The sequence below is a fragment of the Mustela lutreola genome, chromosome 5 (genome assembly GCF_030435805.1).
Source record: "Mustela lutreola isolate mMusLut2 chromosome 5, mMusLut2.pri, whole genome shotgun sequence".
Classification (NCBI taxonomy): Eukaryota; Metazoa; Chordata; class Mammalia; order Carnivora; family Mustelidae; genus Mustela; species Mustela lutreola.
Window position 1 is genome coordinate 173993274 of NC_081294.1, and position 22378 is coordinate 174015651.

Below are 22378 nucleotides of genomic sequence, written 5' to 3' on the forward strand. Positions count from 1 at the left end.
ATGCACGAGATCTCGATTCAGGTCTGTATATTGTGCCTGCCATGTCCTCACCCAGAAACCTAAGCCTAGCTTGTGTTCTCAGACTTCCGTCCTCAGACTAATGGCCCACAAGCCCTCCAGTTTGGCAATCCAGAATTACAATGCAGCACTTAGCTTGCCCTCCAGAAGAAAAACATTGCCCTCTGGCGCTAACCAGAAACCCCAAATGAAGATCAACCTGCACGCCACTTGGCTGAACCCAAAATATATAGGCTGACCTGGGCACTAATGCCCTTTCTGACAGAGCCTGAGCCTGGAACTCCTGGCACCACCCAGACAGCTTGCCGCTCACTGAGCACATCGGACCAGCCATTGCCTTAGGATGTTATATCTTCCCAAACTCGGTTTTCAGGATTCAGATCCTAGACCTTATCTCCAATCACTGCCCAGGTTTGAAAATGATGCAGAAATCAGAACTCCTTCCCGATGGCAAGAAACCTTGTGGTTGGCTTGTTGTCCAACGTTCAGTGTAGTGGAAACCTGTTTGTCCGATGAGGCCCCGCCATTGCTCGCGGGCCACATAGGTGGCAAACTCACATTGTGACCCTCAGCCTGAGCCCAGTCCTCATGTAAGGCCTCTCAGTGGCTGGATGGAGAGACAGAATATTGGGCTTGCCATGCCCCTAGGCCCCAATTTTTAACCATAGTTCGGGTTGTCCCTTCACTCTTCCCCAGGGCTCTGCTTTGGAACTCCTCTTTTGGTGGGACACCTGAGGTAACAACCCTGAAGGGAATACTCCATCCAACAGATTGACGAAAAACAATTGGGATCGGGCCAAGTCCACAGAGAGCAAGATTCGTCCATGGCCCATGAGGCCTCCCCGACATTCCACGGCCATCGCTGATACAAAATCCAGAGACAAAAGCCTGAGCAAGCGCCTCAGAATCGCACTATCTTCATATCCTGAAGATGTCTTCTCATGGTTTTTAGATCGGGCCTGCCATAGCTACGTCCCCTAACATAAGCTGAGTTTGTGTTTTCAGACTTCTGTCCTCCAAGTCCTGGGCCACACACCATCCAGGCTGGGGACCCTGGAGCCACACATTAGGACTGTGCCTACCCTATCCATGGGAATTCTGCCCATTCCATTGTCCAAAATCGTACAAATTAGGAGAACCCTCCAAAGTCCCTGAGGCCATCCCAATAGTATAGGTCGCCCGGGACAAAAAAGGGCCGTCTGACACCAGCTGAGCATCTACCTCCACTCATACCCTAGATGGATGTCCCCAGAGAAGAAGATTGAACCAGACAGGACCCTAGGCCAAAATCGGATCCATTGCTTTGGTTTACAGGCATGTCTCCTCAAAACCCTGGATTCCAATACCAGCATTGGGGTTTTCCTGAGGCACCCATCAGAACAAACCTCGTCTCCACAAGGAAACTTGTGCATGGGAGCTATGTCAAAAGCTTAGGAGAATACTTCAGGGTCCCGGTGCCACCGCCCCATTCCAAGGCCCTCATGGACACAAACACACATTAGACCCATCCTCAGGAAAGTCCATTTCAACTCAGCCACCCCGGTTGCTCCCGCAGAGCCATCAGATCTAAACTGTCTTGTCGCTAGGAGACCATTGGAATGCGAGGCGGGCTTCCCAGGCATCCATCCTCGAACGTTGGTCTGGACTCATCCATATGGGATGTCCAGGAGCTGTCCAAACAGGTCTCAATTGTCCCGCAGAAGGAATCCTAGGAGGGGGCATCCCACCACTCCCAACGTGGGAAAACCTCCGCGGCCTCGAGATTCGGCTCCCTTCATGAAGGGGCCGTCATGAACAGAAAATCCAAGCTGAGCCAACGTCTGATCCTCGCTCTGACTTCAGATGCATGAGATATTGCTTCAGATCTTCAGGAGGTACATGCCGTGACTTCGCCCTGAATCCCAAGTCTAGCTTGTGTTCTCAGACTTCCGTCCTCACACTCCGGCCCCGAAGCCCACAAGTTTGGCAATTCCGGACCATCATTGCAGCTCTCTGCCTGCCCTCTAGAAACAAAATATTGCCTAATGAGGTGCCCGGGCACATTAAATGAGAATAAACCTACATGGCACTCGAATGTACCCAAATTATATAGTCTAACCTGGGCAGTAATGCACTGTCACACAACCTGAGCCAGAACCTCCTGAGCAACACCCAGACAGCTGACCGCACCCTGAGCCCATAAGACCCGCCGTGGCCTTAGGTCATCATCTCTTCCCTACCTAAGTTTTCAGGCTTCAGAAGCTAGACCTTATCTCCAATCACTGCCCAGGGGTGAGTGTGATGCAGAAATCAGAACTCCTCTTTATCCACGGCAAGAAACCTTGTGGTTGCCATGTTGTCCAAGGTTCAGTGTAGGAGAAACCAGCATTCACCCTGAGGTCCCGCCCATTCTTGAGTGCGACAAGGACATAAACACGCATTGTGACCCTCAGCATGAGTCGGGTCCTCTAGTAAGTCCTCTCAGTGGCTAGACCATTAGATGCCATAATGGCTTGACATGTCCCTAGGCCCCAAATTTAAACCAGATTTCTGGTTGTCCAATCGCCCCTCCCCAGGGCTCTACTCTGGAATCCCTCATTTGGTGGGACAACTGAGTTTGAAAAACAAAACAAAACAAAACAACAACAACAACAAAAAACGGACTTCTTCCATCCCACAGAATGACCTCAAACTCTCTGGACGGGGCCAAACCCCCAGAGAGTAAGACTCGCCCATTTCCCATGAAGTCACCTGGATATTTCATGACCATGAATGGAACGATATCCAGAGATAAAAACTTGAGCAAGAGCCTCACACTCGGCCTTTTTTCATATCCCGAAGAGTTCTCCTCATGTTCTGTAGAACAGTCCTGCCATACCTATGACCCGAAACATAAGCCGAGTTTGTGTTTTCAGACAACTGTCCAAACAGCCCAGGCCTACACACCCTACAGGCTCAGGCCCCTGAAGCCAACCTGAGGACTGTACTTGCCCTCTCCAAGGGAATTCTGTGTGCCCATTCCAATGGCCACAACCCTACTAATAGGATAAATCTCCAAAGTCCCTGAGGCCATCCCAATAGTGGTGGCTTCCCAGGACAAACAGGAGCAATCTGAGCCCATCTGACAACCTACCTGCACTCAGACTCCTAGACTGATATCCCCAGAGGTAAAAAGGAACGAACAGGCCCCTAGGCCCTAATAGGAGCCATTGCTTTGGTTTCCAGGCATCTTCCTCAGAGGCCTGGATTTCAGTACCAGCATTTGGCTGTTTCTTGGCTCACCCATCAGAACAAAACTCATCTACACATGGGAAACTTGCACGTGGGAGGTGTGTCAAAGCCTCTTTTTAGGAGAACCCTTCAGGGCCCCAGTGCCACCGCTTCATTCCAAGGTCTCCATAGACACAAAATCATATTAGACACATCCACGGGGAGAGTCCAGTTCAACTCAGCATATTCGGTTGCCCCGCGAGATCCAGCAGATCTAACTTGTCTTGTTGCTAGGAGACAAAAGGAAGGCGAGGTGCCCTACCCTGCCATCCATCCTTAGAACCCTGCTCGGAATCATTGGCCTGGAGCCAACCAACAGGTCTCAATTGTCCTGCAGAAGAACCTTTGCAGTTGTGAGCTTCTCACAACTCCCATGGTGAGAAACCCCCCTGGCCTCGTGATCCCCCCCCTTCATGAAGGGGCCATCAGGGACATAAGGTCTAACCTGAGAAATAGTCTGATCCTCACCCTGACTTCAGATGCACGAGATCTCGATTCAGGTCTGTATATTGTGCCTGCCATATCCTCACCCAGAAACCTAAGCCTAGCTTGTGTCCTCAGCCTTCCGTCCTCAGACTAATGGCCCACAAGCCCTCCAGTTTGGCAATCCAGAATTACAATGCAGCACTTAGCTTCCCACTAGAAGAAAAACATTGCCCTCTGGCGCTAACCAGAAACCCCAAATGAAGATCAACCTGCAGGCCACTTGGCTGAACCCAAAATATATAGGCTGACCTGGGCACTAATGCCCTTTCTGACAGAGCCTGAGCCTGGAACTCCTGGCACCACCCAGACAGCTTGCCGCTCACTGAGCACATCGGACCAGCCATTGCCTTAGGATGTTATATCTTCCCAAACTCGGTTTTCAGGATTCAGATCCTAGACCTTATCTCCAATCACTGCCCAGGTTTGAAAATGATGCAGAAATCAGAACTCCTTCCCGATGGCAAGAAACCTTGTGGTTGGCTTGTTGTCCAACGTTCAGTGTAGTGGAAACCTGTTTGTCCGATGAGGCCCCGCCATTGCTCGCGGGCCACATAGGTGGCAAACTCACATTGTGACCCTCAGCCTGAGCCCAGTCCTCATGTAAGGCCTCTCAGTGGCTGGATGGAGAGACAGCATATTGGGCTTGGCATGACCCTAGGCCCCAATTTTTAACCATAGTTCGTGTTGTCCCTTCACTCTTCCCCAGGGCTCTGCTTTGGAACTCCTCTTTTGGTGGGACACCTGAGGTAACAACCCTGAAGGGAATACTCCATCCAACAGATTGACGAAAAACAATTGGGATCGGGCCAAGTCCACAGAGAGCAAGATTCGTCCATGGCCCATGAGGCCTCCCCGACATTCCACGGCCATCGCTGATACAAAATCCAGAGACAAAAGCCTGAGCAAGCGCCTCAGAATCGCACTATCTTCATATCCTGAAGATGTCTTCTCATGGTTTTTAGATCGGGCCTGCCATAGCTACGTCCCCAAACATAAGCTGAGTTTGTGTTTTCAGACTTCTGTCCTCCAAGTCCTGGGCCACACACCATCCAGGCTGGGGACCCTGGAGCCACACATTAGGACTGTGCCTACCCTATCCATGGGAATTCTGCCCATTCCATTGTCCAAAATCGTACAAATTAGGAGAACCCTCCAAAGTCCCTGAGGCCATCCCAATAGTATAGGTCGCCCGGGACAAAAAAGGGCCGTCTGACACCAGCTGAGCATCTACCTCCACTCATACCCTAGATGGATGTCCCCAGAGAAGAAGATTGAACCAGACAGGACCCTAGGCCAAAATCGGATCCATTGCTTTGGTTTACAGGCATGTCTCCTCAAAACCCTGGATTCCAATACCAGCATTGGGGTTTTCCTGAGGCACCCATCAGAACAAACCTCGTCTCCACAAGGAAAGTTGTGCATGGGAGCTATGTCAAAAGCTTAGGAGAATACTTCAGGGTCCCGGTGCCACCGCCCCATTCCAAGGCCCTCATGGACACAAACACACATTAGACCCATCCTCAGGAAAGTCCATTTCAACTCAGCCACCCCGGTTGCTCCCGCAGAGCCATCAGATCTAAACTGTCTTGTCGCTAGGAGACCATTGGAATGCGAGGCGGGCTTCCCAGGCATCCATCCTCGAACGTTGGTCTGGACTCATCCATATGGGATGTCCAGGAGCTGTCCAAACAGGTCTCAATTGTCCCGCAGAAGGAATCCTAGGAGGGGGCATCCCACCACTCCCAACTTGGGAAAACCTCCACGGCCTCGAGATTCGGCTCCCTTCATGAAGGGGCCGTCATGAACAGAAAATCCAAGCTGAGCCAACGTCTGATCCTCGCTCTGACTTCAGATGCATGAGATATTGCTTCAGATCTTCAGGAGGTACATGCCGTGACTTCGCCCTGAATCCCAAGTCTAGCTTGTGTTCTCAGACTTCCGTCCTCACACTCCGGCCCCGAAGCCCACAAGTTTGGCAATTCCGGACCATCATTGCAGTTCTCTGCCTGCCCTCTAGAAACAAAATATTGCCTAATGAGGTGCCCGGGCACATTAAATGAGAATAAACCTACATGGCACTCGAATGTACCCAAATTATATAGTCTAACCTGGGCAGTAATGCACTGTCACACAACCTGAGCCAGAACCTCCTGAGCAACACCCAGACAGCTGACCACACCCTGAGCCCATAAGACCCGCCGTGGCCTTAGGTCATCATCTCTTCCCTACCTAAGTTTTCAGGCTTCAGAAGCTAGACCTTATCTCCAATCACTGCCCAGGGGTGAGTGTGATGCAGAAATCAGAACTCCTCTTTATCCACGGCAAGAAACCTTGTGGTTGCCATGTTGTCCAAGGTTCAGTGTAGGAGAAACCAGCATTCACCCTGAGGTCCCGCCCATTCTTGAGTGCGACAAGGACATAAACACGCATTGTGACCCTCAGCATGAGTCGGGTCCTCTAGTAAGTCCTCTCAGTGGCTAGACCATTAGATGCCATAATGGCTTGACATGTCCCTAGGCCCCAAATTTAAACCAGATTTCTGGTTGTCCAATCGCCCATCCCCAGGGCTCTACTCTGGAATCCCTCATTTGGTGGGACAACTGAGTTTGAAAAACAAAACAAAACAAAACAACAACAACAACAAAAAACGGACTTCTTCCATCCCACAGAATGACCTCAAACTCTCTGGACGGGGCCAAACCCCCAGAGAGTAAGACTCGCCCATTTCCCATGAAGTCACCTGGATATTTCATGACCATGAATGGAACGATATCCAGAGATAAAAACTTGAGCAAGAGCCTCACACTCGGCCTTTTTTCATATACCGAAGAGTTCTCCTCATGTTCTGTAGAACAGTCCTGCCATACCTATGACCCGAAACATAAGCCGAGTTTGTGTTTTCAGACAACTGTCCAAACAGCCCAGGCCTACACACCCTACAGGCTCAGGCCCCTGAAGCCAACCTGAGGACTGTACTTGCCCTCTCCAAGGGAATTCTGTGTGCCCATTCCAATGGCCACAACCCTACTAATAGGATAAATCTCCAAAGTCCCTGAGGCCATCCCAATAGTGGTGGCTTCCCAGGACAAACAGGAGCAATCTGAGCCCATCTGACAACCTACCTGCACTCAGACTCCTAGACTGATATCCCCAGAGGTAAAAAGGAACGAACAGGCCCCTAGGCCCTAATAGGAGCCATTGCTTTGGTTTCCAGGCATCTTCCTCAGAGGCCTGGATTTCAGTACCAGCATTTGGCTGTTTCTTGGCTCACCCATCAGAACAAAACTCATCTACACATGGGAAACTTGCACGTGGGAGGTGTGTCAAAGCCTCTTTTTAGGAGAACCCTTCAGGGCCCCAGTGCCACCGCTTCATTCCAAGGTCTCCATAGACACAAAATCATATTAGACACATCCACGGGGAGAGTCCAGTTCAACTCAGCATATTCGGTTGCCCCGCGAGATCCAGCAGATCTAACTTGTCTTGTTGCTAGGAGACAAAAGGAAGGCGAGGTGGCCTACCCCGCCATCCATCCTTAGAACCCTGCTCGGAATCATTGGCCTGGAGCCAACCAACAGGTCTCAATTGTCCTGCAGAAGAACCTTTGCAGTTGTGAGCTTCTCACAACTCCCATGGTGAGAAACCCCCCTGGCCTCGTGATCCCCCCCCTTCATGAAGGGGCCATCAGGGACATAAGATCTAACCTGAGAAATAGTCTGATCCTCACCCTGACTTCAGATGCACGAGATCTCGATTCAGGTCTGTATATTGTGCCTGCCATGTCCTCACCCAGAAACCTAAGCCTAGCTTGTGTCCTCAGCCTTCCGTCCTCAGACTAATGGCCCACAAGCCCTCCAGTTTGGCAATCCAGAATTACAATGCAGCACTTAGCTTCCCACTAGAAGAAAAACATTGCCCTCTGGCGCTAACCAGAAACCCCAAATGAAGATCAACCTGCACGCCACTTGGCTGAACCCAAAATATATAGGCTGACCTGGGCACTAATGCCCTTTCTGACAGAGCCTGAGCCTGGAACTCCTGGCACCACCCAGACAGCTTGCCGCTCACTGAGCACATCGGACCAGCCATTGCCTTAGGATGTTATATCTTCCCAAACTCGGTTTTCAGGATTCAGATCCTAGACCTTATCTCCAATCACTGCCCAGGTTTGAAAATGATGCAGAAATCAGAACTCCTTCCCGATGGCAAGAAACCTTGTGGTTGGCTTGTTGTCCAACGTTCAGTGTAGTGGAAACCTGTTTGTCCGATGAGGCCCCGCCATTGCTCGCGGGCCACATAGGTGGCAAACTCACATTGTGACCCTCAGCCTGAGCCCAGTCCTCATGTAAGGCCTCTCAGTGGCTGGATGGAGAGACAGCATATTGGGCTTGGCATGACCCTAGGCCCCAATTTTTAACCATAGTTCGTGTTGTCCCTTCACTCTTCCCCAGGGCTCTGCTTTGGAACTCCTCTTTTGGTGGGACACCTGAGGTAACAACCCTGAAGGGAATACTCCATCCAACAGATTGACGAAAAACAATTGGGATCGGGCCAAGTCCACAGAGAGCAAGATTCGTCCATGGCCCATGAGGCCTCCCCGACATTCCACGGCCATCGCTGATACAAAATCCAGAGACAAAAGCCTGAGCAAGCGCCTCAGAATCGCACTATCTTCATATCCTGAAGATGTCTTCTCATGGTTTTTAGATCGGGCCTGCCATAGCTACGTCCCCAAACATAAGCTGAGTTTGTGTTTTCAGACTTCTGTCCTCCAAGTCCTGGGCCACACACCATCCAGGCTGGGGACCCTGGAGCCACACATTAGGACTGTGCCTACCCTATCCATGGGAATTCTGCCCATTCCATTGTCCAAAATCGTACAAATTAGGAGAACCCTCCAAAGTCCCTGAGGCCATCCCAATAGTATAGGTCGCCCGGGACAAAAAAGGGCCGTCTGACACCAGCTGAGCATCTACCTCCACTCATACCCTAGATGGATGTCCCCAGAGAAGAAGATTGAACCAGACAGGACCCTAGGCCAAAATCGGATCCATTGCTTTGGTTTACAGGCATGTCTCCTCAAAACCCTGGATTCCAATACCAGCATTGGGGTTTTCCTGAGGCACCCATCAGAACAAACCTCGTCTCCACAAGGAAAGTTGTGCATGGGAGCTATGTCAAAAGCTTAGGAGAATACTTCAGGGTCCCGGTGCCACCGCCCCATTCCAAGGCCCTCATGGACACAAACACACATTAGACCCATCCTCAGGAAAGTCCATTTCAACTCAGCCACCCCGGTTGCTCCCGCAGAGCCATCAGATCTAAACTGTCTTGTCGCTAGGAGACCATTGGAATGCGAGGCGGGCTTCCCAGGCATCCATCCTCGAACGTTGGTCTGGACTCATCCATATGGGATGTCCAGGAGCTGTCCAAACAGGTCTCAATTGTCCCGCAGAAGGAATCCTAGGAGGGGGCATCCCACCACTCCCAACTTGGGAAAACCTCCACGGCCTCGAGATTCGGCTCCCTTCATGAAGGGGCCGTCATGAACAGAAAATCCAAGCTGAGCCAACGTCTGATCCTCGCTCTGACTTCAGATGCATGAGATATTGCTTCAGATCTTCAGGAGGTACATGCCGTGACTTCGCCCTGAATCCCAAGTCTAGCTTGTGTTCTCAGACTTCCGTCCTCACACTCCGGCCCCGAAGCCCACAAGTTTGGCAATTCCGGACCATCATTGCAGTTCTCTGCCTGCCCTCTAGAAACAAAATATTGCCTAATGAGGTGCCCGGGCACATTAAATGAGAATAAACCTACATGGCACTCGAATGTACCCAAATTATATAGTCTAACCTGGGCAGTAATGCACTGTCACACAACCTGAGCCAGAACCTCCTGAGCAACACCCAGACAGCTGACCACACCCTGAGCCCATAAGACCCGCCGTGGCCTTAGGTCATCATCTCTTCCCTACCTAAGTTTTCAGGCTTCAGAAGCTAGACCTTATCTCCAATCACTGCCCAGGGGTGAGTGTGATGCAGAAATCAGAACTCCTCTTTATCCACGGCAAGAAACCTTGTGGTTGCCATGTTGTCCAAGGTTCAGTGTAGGAGAAACCAGCATTCACCCTGAGGTCCCGCCCATTCTTGAGTGCGACAAGGACATAAACACGCATTGTGACCCTCAGCATGAGTCGGGTCCTCTAGTAAGTCCTCTCAGTGGCTAGACCATTAGATGCCATAATGGCTTGACATGTCCCTAGGCCCCAAATTTAAACCAGATTTCTGGTTGTCCAATCGCCCCTCCCCAGGGCTCTACTCTGGAATCCCTCATTTGGTGGGACAACTGAGTTTGAAAAACAAAACAAAACAAAACAACAACAACAACAAAAAACGGACTTCTTCCATCCCACAGAATGACCTCAAACTCTCTGGACGGGGCCAAACCCCCAGAGAGTAAGACTCGCCCATTTCCCATGAAGTCACCTGGATATTTCATGACCATGAATGGAACGATATCCAGAGATAAAAACTTGAGCAAGAGCCTCACACTCGGCCTTTTTTCATATACCGAAGAGTTCTCCTCATGTTCTGTAGAACAGTCCTGCCATACCTATGACCCGAAACATAAGCCGAGTTTGTGTTTTCAGACAACTGTCCAAACAGCCCAGGCCTACACACCCTACAGGCTCAGGCCCCTGAAGCCAACCTGAGGACTGTACTTGCCCTCTCCAAGGGAATTCTGTGTGCCCATTCCAATGGCCACAACCCTACTAATAGGATAAATCTCCAAAGTCCCTGAGGCCATCCCAATAGTGGTGGCTTCCCAGGACAAACAGGAGCAATCTGAGCCCATCTGACAACCTACCTGCACTCAGACTCCTAGACTGATATCCCCAGAGGTAAAAAGGAACGAACAGGCCCCTAGGCCCTAATAGGAGCCATTGCTTTGGTTTCCAGGCATCTTCATCAGAGGCCTGGATTTCAGTACCAGCATTTGGCTGTTTCTTGGCTCACCCATCAGAACAAAACTCATCTACACATGGGAAACTTGCACGTGGGAGGTGTGTCAAAGCCTCTTTTTAGGAGAACCCTTCAGGGCCCCAGTGCCACCGCTTCATTCCAAGGTCTCCATAGACACAAAATCATATTAGACACATCCACGGGGAGAGTCCAGTTCAACTCAGCATATTCGGTTGCCCCGCGAGATCCAGCAGATCTAACTTGTCTTGTTGCTAGGAGACAAAAGGAAGGCGAGGTGGCCTACCCCGCCATCCATCCTTAGAACCCTGCTCGGAATCATTGGCCTGGAGCCAACCAACAGGTCTCAATTGTCCTGCAGAAGAACCTTTGCAGTTGTGAGCTTCTCACAACTCCCATGGTGAGAAACCCCCCTGGCCTCGTGATCCCCCCCCTTCATGAAGGGGCCATCAGGGACATAAGGTCTAACCTGAGAAATAGTCTGATCCTCACCCTGACTTCAGATGCACGAGATCTCGATTCAGGTCTGTATATTGTGCCTGCCATGTCCTCACCCAGAAACCTAAGCCTAGCTTGTGTCCTCAGCCTTCCGTCCTCAGACTAATGGCCCACAAGCCCTCCAGTTTGGCAATCCAGAATTACAATGCAGCACTTAGCTTCCCACTAGAAGAAAAACATTGCCCTCTGGCGCTAACCAGAAACCCCAAATGAAGATCAACCTGCAGGCCACTTGGCTGAACCCAAAATATATAGGCTGACCTGGGCACTAATGCCCTTTCTGACAGAGCCTGAGCCTGGAACTCCTGGCACCACCCAGACAGCTTGCCGCTCACTGAGCACATCGGACCAGCCATTGCCTTAGGATGTTATATCTTCCCAAACTCGGTTTTCAGGATTCAGATCCTAGACCTTATCTCCAATCACTGCCCAGGTTTGAAAATGATGCAGAAATCAGAACTCCTTCCCGATGGCAAGAAACCTTGTGGTTGGCTTGTTGTCCAACGTTCAGTGTAGTGGAAACCTGTTTGTCCGATGAGGCCCCGCCATTGCTCGCGGGCCACATAGGTGGCAAACTCACATTGTGACCCTCAGCCTGAGCCCAGTCCTCATGTAAGGCCTCTCAGTGGCTGGATGGAGAGACAGCATATTGGGCTTTGCATGACCCTAGGCCCCAATTTTTAACCATAGTTCGTGTTGTCCCTTCACTCTTCCTCAGGGCTCTGCTTTGGAACTCCTCTTTTGGTGGGACACCTGAGGTAACAACCCTGAAGGGAATACTCCATCCAACAGATTGACGAAAAACAATTGGGATCGGGCCAAGTCCACAGAGAGCAAGATTCGTCCATGGCCCATGAGGCCTCCCCGACATTCCACGGCCATCGCTGATACAAAATCCAGAGACAAAAGCCTGAGCAAGCGCCTCAGAATCGCACTATCTTCATATCCTGAAGATGTCTTCTCATGGTTTTTAGATCGGGCCTGCCATAGCTACGTCCCCAAACATAAGCTGAGTTTGTGTTTTCAGACTTCTGTCCTCCAAGTCCTGGGCCACACACCATCCAGGCTGGGGACCCTGGAGCCACACATTAGGACTGTGCCTACCCTATCCATGGGAATTCTGCCCATTCCATTGTCCAAAATCGTACAAATTAGGAGAACCCTCCAAAGTCCCTGAGGCCATCCCAATAGTATAGGTCGCCCGGGACAAAAAAGGGCCGTCTGACACCAGCTGAGCATCTACCTCCACTCATACCCTAGATGGATGTCCCCAGAGAAGAAGATTGAACCAGACAGGACCCTAGGCCAAAATCGGATCCATTGCTTTGGTTTACAGGCATGTCTCCTCAAAACCCTGGATTCCAATACCAGCATTGGGGTTTTCCTGAGGCACCCATCAGAACAAACCTCGTCTCCACAAGGAAACTTGTGCATGGGAGCTATGTCAAAAGCTTAGGAGAATACTTCAGGGTCCCGGTGCCACCGCCCCATTCCAAGGCCCTCATGGACACAAACACACATTAGACCCATCCTCAGGAAAGTCCATTTCAACTCAGCCACCCCGGTTGCTCCCGCAGAGCCATCAGATCTAAACTGTCTTGTCGCTAGGAGACCATTGGAATGCGAGGCGGGCTTCCCAGGCATCCATCCTCGAACGTTGGTCTGGACTCATCCATATGGGATGTCCAGGAGCTGTCCAAACAGGTCTCAATTGTCCCGCAGAAGGAATCCTAGGAGGGGGCATCCCACCACTCCCAACGTGGGAAAACCTCCACGGCCTCGAGATTCGGCTCCCTTCATGAAGGGGCCGTCATGAACAGAAAATCCAAGCTGAGCCAACGTCTGATCCTCGCTCTGACTTCAGATGCATGAGATATTGCTTCAGATCTTCAGGAGGTACATGCCGTGACTTCGCCCTGAATCCCAAGTCTAGCTTGTGTTCTCAGACTTCCGTCCTCACACTCCGGCCCCGAAGCCCACAAGTTTGGCAATTCCGGACCATCATTGCAGCTCTCTGCCTGCCCTCTAGAAACAAAATATTGCCTAATGAGGTGCCCGGGCACATTAAATGAGAATAAACCTACATGGCACTCGAATGTACCCAAATTATATAGTCTAACCTGGGCAGTAATGCACTGTCACACAACCTGAGCCAGAACCTCCTGAGCAACACCCAGACAGCTGACCGCACCCTGAGCCCATAAGACCCGCCGTGGCCTTAGGTCATCATCTCTTCCCTACCTAAGTTTTCAGGCTTCAGAAGCTAGACCTTATCTCCAATCACTGCCCAGGGGTGAGTGTGATGCAGAAATCAGAACTCCTCTTTATCCACGGCAAGAAACCTTGTGGTTGCCATGTTGTCCAAGGTTCAGTGTAGGAGAAACCAGCATTCACCCTGAGGTCCCGCCCATTCTTGAGTGCGACAAGGACATAAACACGCATTGTGACCCTCAGCATGAGTCGGGTCCTCTAGTAAGTCCTCTCAGTGGCTAGACCATTAGATGCCATAATGGCTTGACATGTCCCTAGGCCCCAAATTTAAACCAGATTTCTGGTTGTCCAATCGCCCCTCCCCAGGGCTCTACTCTGGAATCCCTCATTTGGTGGGACAACTGAGTTTGAAAAACAAAACAAAACAAAACAACAACAACAACAAAAAACGGACTTCTTCCATCCCACAGAATGACCTCAAACTCTCTGGACGGGGCCAAACCCCCAGAGAGTAAGACTCGCCCATTTCCCATGAAGTCACCTGGATATTTCATGACCATGAATGGAACGATATCCAGAGATAAAAACTTGAGCAAGAGCCTCACACTCGGCCTTTTTTCATATACCGAAGAGTTCTCCTCATGTTCTGTAGATCAGTCCTGCCATACCTATGACCCGAAACATAAGCCGAGTTTGTGTTTTCAGACAACTGTCCAAACAGCCCAGGCCTACACACCCTACAGGCTCAGGCCCCTGAAGCCAACCTGAGGACTGTACTTGCCCTCTCCAAGGGAATTCTGTGTGCCCATTCCAATGGCCACAACCCTACTAATAGGATAAATCTCCAAAGTCCCTGAGGCCATCCCAATAGTGGTGGCTTCCCAGGACAAACAGGAGCAATCTGAGCCCATCTGACAACCTACCTGCACTCAGACTCCTAGACTGATATCCCCAGAGGTAAAAAGGAACGAACAGGCCCCTAGGCCCTAATAGGAGCCATTGCTTTGGTTTCCAGGCATCTTCCTCAGAGGCCTGGATTTCAGTACCAGCATTTGGCTGTTTCTTGGCTCACCCATCAGAACAAAACTCATCTACACATGGGAAACTTGCACGTGGGAGGTGTGTCAAAGCCTCTTTTTAGGAGAACCCTTCAGGGCCCCAGTGCCACCGCTTCATTCCAAGGTCTCCATAGACACAAAATCATATTAGACACATCCACGGGGAGAGTCCAGTTCAACTCAGCATATTCGGTTGCCCCGCGAGATCCAGCAGATCTAACTTGTCTTGTTGCTAGGAGACAAAAGGAAGGCGAGGTGCCCTACCCCGCCATCCATCCTTAGAACCCTGCTCGGAATCATTGGCCTGGAGCCAACCAACAGGTCTCAATTGTCCTGCAGAAGAACCTTTGCAGTTGTGAGCTTCTCACAACTCCCATGGTGAGAAACCCGCCTGGCCTCGTGATCCCCCCCCCCCTTCATGAAGGGGCCATCAGGGACATAAGGTCTAACCTAAGAAATAGTCTGATCCTCACCCTGACTTCAGATGCACGAGATCTCGATTCAGGTCTGTATATTGTGCCTGCCATATCCTCACCCAGAAACCTAAGCCTAGCTTGTGTCCTCAGACTTCCGTCCTCAGACTAATGGCCCACAAGCCCTCCAGTTTGGCAATCCAGAATTACAATGCAGCACTTAGCTTGCCCACCAGAAGAAAAACATTGCCCTCTGGCGCTACCCAGAAACCCCAAATGAAGATCAACCTGCACGCCACTTGGCTGAACCCAAAATATATAGGCTGACCTGGGCACTAATGCCCTTTCTGACAGAGCCTGAGCCTGGAACTCCTGGCACCACCCAGACAGCTTGCCGCTCACTGAGCACATCGGACCAGCCATTGCCTTAGGATGTTATATCTTCCCAAACTCGGTTTTCAGGATTCAGATCCTAGACCTTATCTCCAATCACTGCCCAGGTTTGAAAATGATGCAGAAATCAGAACTCCTTCCCGATGGCAAGAAACCTTGTGGTTGGCTTGTTGTCCAACGTTCAGTGTAGTGGAAACCTGTTTGTCCGATGAGGCCCCGCCATTGCTCGCGGGCCACATAGGTGGCAAACTCACATTGAGACCCTCAGCCTTAGCCCAGTCCTCATGTAAGGCCTCTCAGTGGGTGGATGGAGAGACAGCTTATTGGGCTTGCCATGCCCCTAGGCCCCAATTTTTAACCATAGTTCGGGTTGTCCCTTCACTCTTCCCCAGGGCTCGGCTTTGGAACTCCTCTTTTGGTGGGTCACCTGAGGTAACAACCCTGAAGGGAATACTCCATCCAACAGATTGACGAAAAACAATTGGGATCGGGCCAAGTCCACAGAGAGCAAGATTCGTCCATGGCCCATGAGGCCTCCCCGACATTCCACGGCCATCGCTGATACAAAATCCAGAGACAAAAGCCTGAGCAAGCGCCTCAGAATCGCACTATCTTCATATCCTGAAGATGTCTTCTCATGGTTTTTAGATCGGGCCTGCCATAGCTACGTCCCCAAACATAAGCTGAGTTTGTGTTTTCAGACTTCTGTCCTCCAAGTCCTGGGCCACACACCATCCAGGCTGGGGACCCTGGAGCCACACATTAGGACTGTGCCTACCCTATCCATGGGAATTCTGCCCATTCCATTGTCCAAAATCGTACAAATTAGGAGAACCCTCCAAAGTCCCTGAGGCCATCCCAATAGTATAGGTCGCCCGGGACAAAAAAGGGCCGTCTGACACCAGCTGAGCATCTACCTCCACTCATACCCTAGATGGATGTCCCCAGAGAAGAAGATTGAACCAGACAGGACCCTAGGCCAAAATCGGATCCATTGCTTTGGTTTACAGGCATGTCTCCTCAAAACCCTGGATTCCAATACCAGCATTGGGGTTTTCCTGAGGCACCCATCAGAACAAACCTCGTCTCCACAAGGAAACTTGTGCATGGGAGCTATGTCAAAAGCTTAGGAGAATACTTCAGGGTCCCGGTGCCACCGCCCCATTCCAAGGCCCTCATGGACACAAACACACATTAGACCCATCCTCAGGAAAGTCCATTTCAACTCAGCCACCCCGGTTGCTCCCGCAGAGCCATCAGATCTAAACTGTCTTGTCGCTAGGAGACCATTGGAATGCGAGGCGGGCTTCCCAGGCATCCATCCTCGAACGTTGGTCTGGACTCATCCATATGGGATGTCCAGGAGCTGTCCAAACAGGTCTCAATTGTCCCGCAGAAGGAATCCTAGGAGGGGGCATCCCACCACTCCCAACGTGGGAAAACCTCCACGGCCTCGAGATTCGGCTCCCTTCATGAAGGGGCCGTCATGAACAGAAAATCCAAGCTGAGCCAACGTCTGATCCTCGCTCTGACTTCAGATGCATGAGATATTGCTTCAGATCTTCAGGAGGTACATGCCGTGACTTCGCCCTGAATCCCAAGTCTAGCTTGTGTTCTCAGACTTCCGTCCTCACACTCCGGCCCCGAAGCCCACAAGTTTGGCAATTCCGGACCATCATTGCAGCTCTCTGCCTGCCCTCTAGAAACAAAATATTGCCTAATGAGGTGCCCGGGCACATTAAATGAGAATAAACCTACATGGCACTCGAATGTACCCAAATTATATAGTCTAACCTGGGCAGTAATGCACTGTCACACAACCTGAGCCAGAACCTCCTGAGCAACACCCAGACAGCTGACCGCACCCTGAGCCCATAAGACCCGCCGTGGCCTTAGGTCATCATCTCTTCCCTACCTAAGTTTTCAGGCTTCAGAAGCTAGACCTTATCTCCAATCACTGCCCAGGGGTGAGTGTGATGCAGAAATCAGAACTCCTCTTTATCCACGGCAAGAAACCTTGTGGTTGCCATGTTGTCCAAGGTTCAGTGTAGGAGAAACCAGCATTCACCCTGAGGTCCCGCCCATTCTTGAGTGCGACAAGGACATAAACACGCATTGTGACCCTCAGCATGAGTCGGGTCCTCTAGTAAGTCCTCTCAGTGGCTAGACCACTAGATGCCATAATGGCTTGACATGTCCCTAGGCCCCAAATTTAAACCAGATTTCTGGTTGTCCAATCGCCCCTCCCCAGGGCTCTACTCTGGAATCCCTCATTTGGTGGGACAACTGAGTTTGAAAAACAAAACAAAACAAAACAACAACAACAACAAAAAACGGACTTCTTCCATCCCACAGAATGACCTCAAACTCTCTGGACGGGGCCAAACCCCCAGAGAGTAAGACTCGCCCATTTCCCATGAAGTCACCTGGATATTTCATGACCATGAATGGAACGATATCCAGAGATAAAAACTTGAGCAAGAGCCTCACACTCGGCCTTTTTTCATATCCCGAAGAGTTCTCCTCATGTTCTGTAGATCAGTCCTGCCATACCTATGACCCGAAACATAAGCCGAGTTTGTGTTTTCAGACAACTGTCCAAACAGCCCAGGCCTACACACCCTACAGGCTCAGGCCCCTGAAGCCAACCTGAGGACTGTACTTGCCCTCTCCAAGGGAATTCTGTGTGCCCATTCCAATGGCCACAACCCTACTAATAGGATAAATCTCCAAAGACCCTGAGGCCATCCCAATAGTGGTGGCTTCCCAGGACAAACAGGAGCAATCTGAGCCCATCTGACAACCTACCTGCACTCAGACTCCTAGACTGATATCCCCAGAGGTAAAAAGGAACGAACAGGCCCCTAGGCCCTAATAGGAGCCATTGCTTTGGTTTCCAGGCATCTTCCTCAGAGGCCTGGATTTCAGTACCAGCATTTGGCTGTTTCTTGGCTCACCCATCAGAACAAAACTCATCTACACATGGGAAACTTGCACGTGGGAGGTGTGTCAAAGCCTCTTTTTAGGAGAACCCTTCAGGGCCCCAGTGCCACCGCTTCATTCCAAGGTCTCCATAGACACAAAATCATATTAGACACATCCACGGGGAGAGTCCAGTTCAACTCAGCATATTCGGTTGCCCCGCGAGATCCAGCAGATCTAACTTGTCTTGTTGCTAGGAGACAAAAGGAAGGCGAGGTGCCCTACCCCGCCATCCATCCTTAGAACCCTGCTCGGAATCATTGGCCTGGAGCCAACCAACAGGTCTCAATTGTCCTGCAGAAGAACCTTTGCAGTTGTGAGCTTCTCACAACTCCCATGGTGAGAAACCCGCCTGGCCTCGTGATCCCCCCCCCCCCCTTCATGAAGGGGCCATCAGGGACATAAGGTCTAACCTAAGAAATAGTCTGATCCTCACCCTGACTTCAGATGCACGAGATCTCGATTCAGGTCTGTATATTGTGCCTGCCATATCCTCACCCAGAAACCTAAGCCTAGCTTGTGTCCTCAGACTTCCGTCCTCAGACTAATGGCCCACAAGCCCTCCAGTTTGGCAATCCAGAATTACAATGCAGCACTTAGCTTGCCCACCAGAAGAAAAACATTGCCCTCTGGCGCTACCCAGAAACCCCAAATGAAGATCAACCTGCACGCCACTTGGCTGAACCCAAAATATATAGGCTGACCTGGGCACTAATGCCCTTTCTGACAGAGCCTGAGCCTGGAACTCCTGGCACCACCCAGACAGCTTGCCGCTCACTGAGCACATCGGACCAGCCATTGCCTTAGGATGTTATATCTTCCCAAACTCGGTTTTCAGGATTCAGATCCTAGACCTTATCTCCAATCACTGCCCAGGTTTGAAAATGATGCAGAAATCAGAACTCCTTCCCGATGGCAAGAAACCTTGTGGTTGGCTTGTTGTCCAACGTTCAGTGTAGTGGAAACCTGTTTGTCCGATGAGGCCCCGCCATTGCTCTCGGGCCACATAGGTGGCAAACTCACATTGAGACCCTCAGCCTTAGCCCAGTCCTCATGTAAGGCCTCTCAGTGGGTGGATGGAGAGACAGCTTATTGGGCTTGCCATGCCCCTAGGCCCCAATTTTTAACCATAGTTCGTGTTGTCCCTTCACTCTTCCTCAGGGCTCTGCTTTGGAACTCCTCTTTTGGTGGGACACCTGAGGTAACAACCCTGAAGGGAATACTCCATCCAACAGATTGACGAAAAACAATTGGGATCGGGCCAAGTCCACAGAGAGCAAGATTCGTCCATGGCCCATGAGGCCTCCCCGACATTCCATGGCCATCGCTGATACAAAATCCAGAGACAAAAGCCTGAGCAAGCGCCTCAGAATCGCACTATCTTCATATCCTGAAGATGTCTTCTCATGGTTTTTAGATCGGGCCTGCCATAGCTACGTCCCCAAACATAAGCTGAGTTTGTGTTTTCAGACTTCTGTCCTCCAAGTCCTGGGCCACACACCATCCAGGCTGGGGACCCTGGAGCCACACATTAGGACTGTGCCTACCCTATCCATGGGAATTCTGCCCATTCCATTGTCCAAAATCGTACAAATTAGGAGAACCCTCCAAAGTCCCTGAGGCCATCCCAATAGTATAGGTCGCCCGGGACAAAAAAGGGCCGTCTGACACCAGCTGAGCATCTACCTCCACTCATACCCTAGATGGATGTCCCCAGAGAAGAAGATTGAACCAGACAGGACCCTAGGCCAAAATCGGATCCATTGCTTTGGTTTACAGGCATGTCTCCTCAAAACCCTGGATTCCAATACCAGCATTGGGGTTTTCCTGAGGCACCCATCAGAACAAACCTCGTCTCCACAAGGAAACTTGTGCATGGGAGCTATGTCAAAAGCTTAGGAGAATACTTCAGGGTCCCGGTGCCACCGCCCCATTCCAAGGCCCTCATGGACACAAACACACATTAGACCCATCCTCAGGAAAGTCCATTTCAACTCAGCCACCCCGGTTGCTCCCGCAGAGCCATCAGATCTAAACTGTCTTGTCGCTAGGAGACCATTGGAATGCGAGGCGGGCTTCCCAGGCATCCATCCTCGAACGTTGGTCTGGACTCATCCATATGGGATGTCCAGGAGCTGTCCAAACAGGTCTCAATTGTCCCGCAGAAGGAATCCTAGGAGGGGGCATCCCACCACTCCCAACGTGGGAAAACCTCCACGGCCTCGAGATTCGGCTCCCTTCATGAAGGGGCCGTCATGAACAGAAAATCCAAGCTGAGCCAACGTCTGATCCTCGCTCTGACTTCAGATGCATGAGATATTGCTTCAGATCTTCAGGAGGTACATGCCGTGACTTCGCCCTGAATCCCAAGTCTAGCTTGTGTTCTCAGACTTCCGTCCTCACACTCCGGCCCCGAAGCCCACAAGTTTGGCAATTCCGGACCATCATTGCAGCTCTCTGCCTGCCCTCTAGAAACAAAATATTGCCTAATGAGGTGCCCGGGCACATTAAATGAGAATAAACCTACATGGCACTCGAATGTACCCAAATTATATAGTCTAACCTGGGCAGTAATGCACTGTCACACAACCTGAGCCAGAACCTCCTGAGCAACACCCAGACAGCTGACCGCACCCTGAGCCCATAAGACCCGCCGTGGCCTTAGGTCATCATCTCTTCCCTACCTAAGTTTTCAGGCTTCAGAAGCTAGACCTTATCTCCAATCACTGCCCAGGGGTGAGTGTGATGCAGAAATCAGAACTCCTCTTTATCCACGGCAAGAAACCTTGTGGTTGCCATGTTGTCCAAGGTTCAGTGTAGGAGAAACCAGCATTCACCCTGAGGTCCCGCCCATTCTTGAGTGCGACAAGGACATAAACACGCATTGTGACCCTCAGCATGAGTCGGGTCCTCTAGTAAGTCCTCTCAGTGGCTAGACCACTAGATGCCATAATGGCTTGACATGTCCCTAGGCCCCAAATTTAAACCAGATTTCTGGTTGTCCAATCGCCCCTCCCCAGGGCTCTACTCTGGAATCCCTCATTTGGTGGGACAACTGAGTTTGAAAAACAAAACAAAACAAAACAACAACAACAACAAAAAACGGACTTCTTCCATCCCACAGAATGACCTCAAACTCTCTGGACGGGGCCAAACCCCCAGAGAGTAAGACTCGCCCATTTCCCATGAAGTCACCTGGATATTTCATGACCATGAATGGAACGATATCCAGAGATAAAAACTTGAGCAAGAGCCTCACACTCGGCCTTTTTTCATATCCCGAAGAGTTCTCCTCATGTTCTGTAGATCAGTCCTGCCATACCTATGACCCGAAACATAAGCCGAGTTTGTGTTTTCAGACAACTGTCCAAACAGCCCAGGCCTACACACCCTACAGGCTCAGGCCCCTGAAGCCAACCTGAGGACTGTACTTGCCCTCTCCAAGGGAATTCTGTGTGCCCATTCCAATGGCCACAACCCTACTAATAGGATAAATCTCCAAAGTCCCTGAGGCCATCCCAATAGTGGTGGCTTCCCAGGACAAACAGGAGCAATCTGAGCCCATCTGACAACCTACCTGCACTCAGACTCCTAGACTGATATCCCCAGAGGTAAAAAGGAACGAACAGGCCCCTAGGCCCTAATAGGAGCCATTGCTTTGGTTTCCAGGCATCTTCCTCAGAGGCCTGGATTTCAGTACCAGCATTTGGCTGTTTCTTGGCTCACCCATCAGAACAAAACTCATCTACACATGGGAAACTTGCACGTGGGAGGTGTGTCAAAGCCTCTTTTTAGGAGAACCCTTCAGGGCCCCAGTGCCACCGCTTCATTCCAAGGTCTCCATAGACACAAAATCATATTAGACACATCCACGGGGAGAGTCCAGTTCAACTCAGCATATTCGGTTGCCCCGCGAGATCCAGCAGATCTAACTTGTCTTGTTGATAGGAGACAAAAGGAAGGCGAGGTGCCCTACCCCGCCATCCATCCTTAGAACCCTGCTCGGAATCATTGGCCTGGAGCCAACCAACAGGTCTCAATTGTCCTGCAGAAGAACCTTTGCAGTTGTGAGCTTCTCACAACTCCCATG